We start from the raw sequence: 7,946 nt of genomic DNA on the forward strand, positions 1-7,946 counted from the left end.
ATGTAGTTCATCCTGTTTATTGGCAATTTAGAGGTCCCTGTGTGCCTTGCGAAGAATTACTAGACAGGCCGCACCCAAATTGCAACAATTAAAGAAGATTATGTTAAAAAGTCCTCATCACTTGCCCACAGATCTGGGATCTCTTGAGACCACTCTTCCATATCCAACTAATTATGCCTCTGGCTAATTCCCAGACCCCTGAAACTGGTAATCACCATGGCCTCTCAAATAGGGATTCAGGCAATCCCTGTGCCTTGTCCCACCACCACCCGGTGACAATTGCCTCTGTATGACTCTGGTGGTTCATTGGAACTCTACAAATAGATAACATTTTCTAGCTTTATTAGATACAGCAGCCCACATTACTGTCATTCTGGGCAAACTATCCAAGTTTAAAGGAACTACCTCTTTTATACTAGAGGGTATTGCCAGTAAAATCATTTCATGACAAACAGATGCCACTAGCTGTCACTATTACAAAAATCTTTATTGAACAGCTGTTCTTACATAGATGACACAAACAAATGAAAACACATCCCATGCTCATGGATGGATAAAATCAATATAGTGAAAATGACATACTGGCAAAAGCAATGTACAAGTTCAATGCAATCCCCATCAAAATAGCACCATCATTCTTCACAGAGTTAGAAAAAACCATTCTAAAATTCATGTGGAACCAAAAAGGAGCCCGCATAGCCAAAGCAAGACTAAGCAAAATGAACAACTCTGGAGGCATCACACTACCTGATTTCAACCTATACTATAAGGCCATAGTTACCAAAATAGCATGGTACTGGTATAAAAATATGCACATAGGCCAATGGAACAGAACAGAGAACCCAGAAATAAACCTGAATATTTACAGTCAACTGATCTTCAACAAAGCCACAAGTAGGAGAATGAAACTAGATCCTTGTCTCTCACCTTATACAAAAATCAACTCAAAATGGATTAAGGACTTAAACCTAAGACCTGAAACTATAAAAATTCTAGACGATAACACTGAAAAAACCCCTTCTAGACATTGGCTTAGGCAAAGATTTCATGACCAAGAACCCAAAGCAAATGCAATAAAAACAAAGATAAATAGCTAGGACCTAATTAAACTAAAGAGCATTTGCATGGCAAAAGGAACAGTCAGCAGAGTAAACAGACAACCCACAGAGTGGGAGAAAAATCTTCACAATCAATACATCTGAACAAGGACTAATATCCAGAATTTACAACGAACTCAAACAAATCAGTAAGAAAAAAAACAAACAATCCCATCAAAAAGTAGGCTAAGGACATGAATAGACAGTTCTCAAAAGAAGATATACAAATGGCCAACAAACATGTGAAAAAATGCTCCACATCACTAATGATCAGGGAAATGCAAATCAAAACCACAGTGTGATACCACCTTATTCAGCAAGGAACCTCTACACTGCTGGTGGGAATGTAAACTAGTATAGTCACCATGGGAAACTGTGGAGAATCTCACAAATCACCACTAAAAAACTTACTCATGTAACCAAAATACCACTTGTACCCCGATAACATGGAAAACAACAACAACAACAACAACAAAACAAGATTCAGTCATTTGCAAGAGAATGGATGGAAATGGAGATCATAATTTTAAGTGAAATAAGCCAGGCACAGAAAGACAAACTTCTCATGTTCTCACTTACTTGTGGGAGCTAAAAATTAAAACAATTGAACTCATGGAGATAGAAGGAGGATAATCACCTGGGAAGAGTAGTGGGGGTTAGGTGAGGGGAGTGGAGATGATTAATGGGTACAGACAATAGAAAAAATGAATAAGACATAGTATTTGATAGCAAAGCAGAGTGAATATAGTCAATAATAATTGTACCTTTAAAAATAACTACAATATTTCTGAGGGCTCTGTTCTGTTCCATTGGTCTATATCTCTGTTTTGGTACCAGTACCATGCTGTTTTGGTTACTGTAGCCTTGTAGTATAGTTTGAAGTCAGGTAGCGTGATGCTTCCAGCTTTGCTCTTTTGGTTTAGGATTGTCTTGGCAATGTGGGCTCTTTTTTGGTTCCATATGAACTTTAAAGTAGTTTTTTCCAATTCTGTGAAAAAAGTCACTGGTAACTTACTGGGGATGGCATTGAATCTATAAATTACCTTGGGCAATATGGCCATTTTCATGACATTGAGTCTTCCTATCTATGAGCATGGGATGTTCTTCCATTGCTTGTGTCCTCTTTTATTTCACTGAGCAGTTCTCCTTGAAGAGATCCTTCACATCCCTTGTAAGTTGGATTCCTAGGTATTTGATTCTCTTTGAAGCAATTGTGAATGGGAGTTCACTCATGATTTGGCTCTCTGTTTGTCTGTTATTGGTGTGTAAGAATGCTTGTGAGTTTTGCACATTGATTTTGTATCCTGAGACTTTGCTGAAGTTGCTTATCAGTTTAAGGAGATTTTGGGCTGAGATGATGGGGTTTTCTAAATACACAATCATGTCATCTGCAAACAGGGATAATTTGACTTCCTCTTTTCCTAAATGAATACCCTTTATTTCTCCTGCCTGATTTCCCTAGCTAGCACTTCCAACACTATGTTGAATAGGAGTGGTGAGAGAGGGCATCCTTGTCTTGTGCCAGTTTTCAAAGGGAATGCTTCCAGTTTTTGCCCATTCAGTATGATATTGGCTGTGGGTTTGTCATAAATAGATCTTATTATTTAGAGATACGTTCAATCAATACCAAATTTATTGAGAGTTTTTAGCATGAAGGGCTGTTGAATTTTGTCAAAGACCTTTTCTGCATCTATTGAGATAATCATGTGGTTTTTGTCTTTGGTTCTGTTCATATGTTGGATTACGTTTGTTGATTTGCATATGTTGAACCAGCCTTACATCCCAGGGAGTATGCCCACTTGATCATGGTGGATAAGCTTTTTGATGTGCTGCTGGATTCGGTTTGCCAGTATTTTACTGAGGATTTTTGCATCAATATTCATCAGGGATATTGTTCTAAAATTCTCTTTTTTTGTTGTGTCTCTGCCAGGCTTTGGTATCAGGATGATGCTGGCCTCATAAAAATGAGTTAGGGAGAATTCCCTCCTTTTCTATTGATTGGAATAGTTTCAGAAGGAATGGTACCAGCTCCGCCTTGTACCTCTCATAGAATTCGGCTGTGAATCCATCTGGTCCTGGACTTTTTTTGGTTGGTAGGCTATTAATTATTGCCTCCATTTCAGAGCCTGTTATTGGTCTATTTAGGGATTCAACTTCTTCCTGGTTTAGTCTTGGGAGTGTGTATGTGTCCAGGAATTTATCCATTTCTTCTAGGTTTTCTAGTTTATTTGCATAGAGGTGTTTATAGTATTCTCTGACGGTAGTTTGTATTTCTGTGGGGTTGGTGGTGATATCCCCTTTATCATTTTTTATTTCATCTATTTGATTCTTCTCTCTTTTCTTCTTTATTAGTCTTGCTAGCGATCTATCAATTCTGTTGCTCTTTTCAAAAAATCAGCTCCTGAATTCATTGATTTTTTTGAAGGTTTTTTTCGTGTCTCTACCTCCTTCAGTTCTGCTCTGATCTTAGTTATTTCTTGCCTTCTGCTAGCTTTTGAATGTGTTTGCTCTTGCTTCTCTAGTTCTTTTAATTGTGATGTTAGGGTATCAATTTTAGATCTTTCCTGCTTTCTCTTATGAGCATTTAGTGCTATAAATTTCCCTCTACACACTGCTTTAAATGTGTCCCAGAGATTCTGGTATGTTGTATCTTTGTTCTCATTGGTTTCAAAGAACATCTTTATTTCTGCCTTCATTTCGTTATGTACCCAGTAGTCATTCAGGAGCAGGTTGTTCAGTTTCCATGTAGTTGAGCATTTTAGCGTGAGTTTCTTAATCCTGAGTTCTAGTTTGATTGCACTGTGGTCTGAGAGACAGTTTCTTATAATTTCTGTTCTTTTACATTTGCTGAGGAGTGCTTTACTTCCAATTATGTGGTCAATTTTGGAATAAGTGCGATGTGGTGCTGAGAAGAATGTATATTCTGTTGATTTGGAGTGGAGAGTTCTGTAGATGTCTACTAGGTCCACTTGGTGCAGAATTGAGTTCAATTCCTGGATATCCTTGTTAACTTTCTGTCTCGTTGATCTGTCTAATGTTGACAGTGGGGTGTTAAAGTCTCCCATTATTATTGTATGGGAGTCTAAGTCTCTTTGTAAGTCTCTAAGGACTTGCTTTATGAATCTGGGTGCTCCTGTATTGTGTGTAAAAATATATAGGGTACTTAGCTCTTCTTGTTGAATTGATCCCTTTCTCATTATGTAATGGCCTTCTTTGTCTCTTTTGATCTTTGTTGATTTAAAGTCTGTTTTATCAGAGACTAGGATTGCAATCCCTGCCTTTTTTTGTTTTCCATTTGCTTGGTGGATCTTCCTCCATCCCTTTATTTTGAGCCTATGTGTGTCTCTGCATGTGAGATGGGTCTCCTGAATACAGCAGACTGATGGGTCTTGACTCTTTATCCAATTTGCCAGTCTGTGTCTTTTCTTTTTTTTTTTTTTTTTTTTTTGAGGCGGAGTCTCGCTCTGTTGCCCGTACTGGAGTGCAGTGGCCGGATCTCAGCTCACTGCAAGCTCCCCCTCCCGGGTTTACGCCATTCTCCAGCCTCAGCCTCCCGAGTAGCTGGGACTACAGGCGCCTGCCATCTCGCCCGGCTAGTTTTTTGTATTTTTAGTAGAGACGGGGTTTCACCGTGTTAGCCAGGATGGTCTCGATCTCCTGACCTCGCGATCCGCCCGTCTCGGCCTCCCAAAGTGCTGGGATTACAGGCTTGAGCCACCGCGCCCGGCCCAGTCTGTGTCTTTTCATTGGAGCATTTAGCCCATTTATATTTATGGTTCATATTGTTATGTGTGAATTTGATCCTGGCATTATGATGGTTATTTTGTTCATTAGTTGATGCAGTTTCTTCCTAGCATCGGTGGTCTTTCCATTCGGCGTGTTTTTGCAGTGGCTGGTACCAGTTGTTCCTTTCCATGTTTAGTGCTTCCTTCAGGAGCTCTTGTAGGGTAGGCCTGGTGGTGACAAAATCTCTCAGCATTTGCTTGTCTGTAAAGGATTTTATTTCTCCTTCACTTATGAAACTTAGTTTGGCTGGATATGAAATTCTGGGTTGAAAATTCTTTCCTTTAAAAATGTTGAATATTGGCCCCCACTCTCTTCTGACTTGTGAAGTTTCTACTGAGAAATCCACTGTTAGTCTGATAAACTTCCCTTTGTGGGTAACCTGACCTTTCTCTCTGGCTGCCCTTGACATTTTTTCCTTCATTTCAACTTTGGTGAATCTGACAATTATGTGTCTTGGAGTTGCTCTTCTCAGGGAGTATCTTTGTAGCATTCTCTGTATTTCCTGAATTTGAATGTTGGCCTGCCTTGCTCGGTTGGGGAAGTTCTCCTGGATAACATCCTGCAGAGTGTTTTCGAACTTGGTTCCATTCTCCCTGTCACTTTTACATACACCAATCAGATGTAGATTTGCTCTTTTCACATAGCTCCATATTTCTTGGAGGCTTTGTGCATTTCTTTTTACTCTTTTTTCTCTAAACTTCTCACTTCATTTCATTCATTTGATTTTCAATCACTGATACTCTTTCTTCCAGTTGATCGAATCGGTTACCGAAGCTTTTGCATTCGTCATGTGGTTCTTGTGCCATGGTTTTCAGCTCCATCAGGTCATTTAAGGACTTCTCTACATTGGTTATTCTAGTTAGCCATTTGTCTAATCTTTTTTCAAGTTTTTTAGCTTTTTGCAATGGGTTCAAACTTCCTCCTTTAGCTTGGAGAAGTTTGATCGTCTGAAGCCTTCTTTTCTCAACTTGTCAAAGTCATTCTCCATCCAGCTTTGTTCCATTGCTGGCGAGGAACTGTGTTCCTTTGCAGGGGGGAGGCGCTCTGATTTTTAGAATTTTCAGTTTTTCTGCTCTGTTTTTTCCCCATCTTTGTGGTTTTATCTACTTTTGGTCTTTGATGATGGTAATGTACAGATAAGGTTTTGGTGTGGATGTCCTTTCTGTTTGTTAGCTTTCCTTCTAACAGTTAGGACCCTCAGCTGCAGGTCTGTTGGAGTTTGCTGGAGGTCCACTCAAGATCCTGTTTGCCTGGGTATCAGCAGCAGAGGCTGCAGAAGAGTGAATATTGCTGAACAGCAAATGTTGCTGCCTGATCGTTCCTCTGGAAGCTTTGTCTCAGAGGGGTACCCAACTGTGTGAGGTGTCAGTCTGCCCCTACTGGGGGGTGCCTCCCAGTTAGACTACTCAGGGTCAGGGACCCACTTGAGGAGGCAGTCTGTCCATTCTCAGATCTCAAACTCCATGCTGGGAGAACCACTACTCTCTTCAAAGCTGTCAGACATTTAAATCTGCAGAGGTTTCTGCTGCATTTTGTTTGGCTATGCCCTGTACCCAGAGGTGGAGTGTACAGAGGCAGGCAGGCCTTCTTGAGCTGTGGTGGGCTCCACCCAGCTCGAGCTTCCCACCATTTTGTTTACCTATTCAAGCCTCAGCAATGGCAGGCGCCCCTCCCCCAGCCTCGCTGCCACCTTGCAGTTAGATCTCAGACTGCTGTGCTAGCAATGAGGGAGGCTCTGTGGGCATGGGACCCTCCAAGCCAGGCACGGGATATAATCTCCTGGTGTGCTGTTTGCTGAGACCCTTGGAAAAGCGCAGTATTTGGGTGGGAGTGACCCGATTTTCCAGGTGCTGTGTGTCATGGTTTTCTTTGGCTAGGAAAGGGAATTCCCTTTCCCCTTGCACTTCCGGGGTGAGGTGATACCTTGCCCTGCTTCGGCTCTCACTCGGTGGGCTGCACCCACTGTCTGACATGCCCCAGTGAGATGAACCTGGTGCCTCCATTGGAAATGCAGAAATCACCCATCTTCTGTGTCGCTCATGCTGGGAGCTGTAACCTGGAGCTGTAGAGCCCTCAGAAATAATACCAAACATCTACAACCATCTGACTTTTGACAAACCTGACAAAAACAAGAAATGGGGAAAGGATTCCCTATTTAACAAATGGTGCTGGGAAAACTGGCTAGCCATATGTCGAAAGCTGAAACTGGATCCCTTCCTTACACCTTACACAAAAATTAATTCAAGATGGATTAGAGACTTAAATGTTAGACCTAAAACCATAAAAACCCTAGAAGAAAACGTAGGCAATACCATTCAGGACACAGGCATGGGCAAGGACTTCATGTCTAAAACACCAAAAGCAATGGCAATGAAAGCCAAAATTGACAAATGGGATCTAATTAAACTAAAGAGCTTCTGCACAGCAAAAGAAACTACCATCAGAGTGAACAGGCAATCTATGGAATGGGAGAAAATTTTTGCAATCTACTCATCTGACAAAGGGCTAATATCCAGAATGTACAAAAAACTTAAACAAATTTACAAGAAAAAAAAACAAGCAACCCCATCAAAAAATGGCAAAGGATATGAACAGGCACTTCTCAAAGGAAGACATTTATGCAGCCAACAGACACATGAAAAAACACTCGCCATCACTGGCCATCAGAGAAATGCAAATCAAAACCACAATGAGATACCATCTTATACCAGTTAGAAGGCGATCATTAAAAAGTCAGGAAACAGCAGGTGCTGGAGAGGACATGGAGAAATAGGAACACTTTTACATTGTTGGGGGGACTGTAAACTAGTTCAACCATTGTGGAAGACAGTGTGGCGATTCCTCAAGGATCTAGAACTAGAAATACCATTTGACCCAGCCATCCCATTACTGGGTATATACCCAAAGGATTATAAATCATGCTGCTATAAATACACATGCACATGTATGTTTATTGTGGCACTATTCACAATAGCAAAGACTTGGAATCAACCCAAATGTCCATCAATGATAGACTGGATTAAGAAAATGTGGCACATATACACCATGGAATGCTGTGCAGCC

The sequence above is a fragment of the Trachypithecus francoisi genome, unplaced genomic scaffold (assembly GCF_009764315.1).
Source record: "Trachypithecus francoisi isolate TF-2019V2 unplaced genomic scaffold, Tfra_2.0 Lachesis_group5, whole genome shotgun sequence".
Lineage (NCBI taxonomy): Eukaryota > Metazoa > Chordata > Mammalia > Primates > Cercopithecidae > Trachypithecus > Trachypithecus francoisi.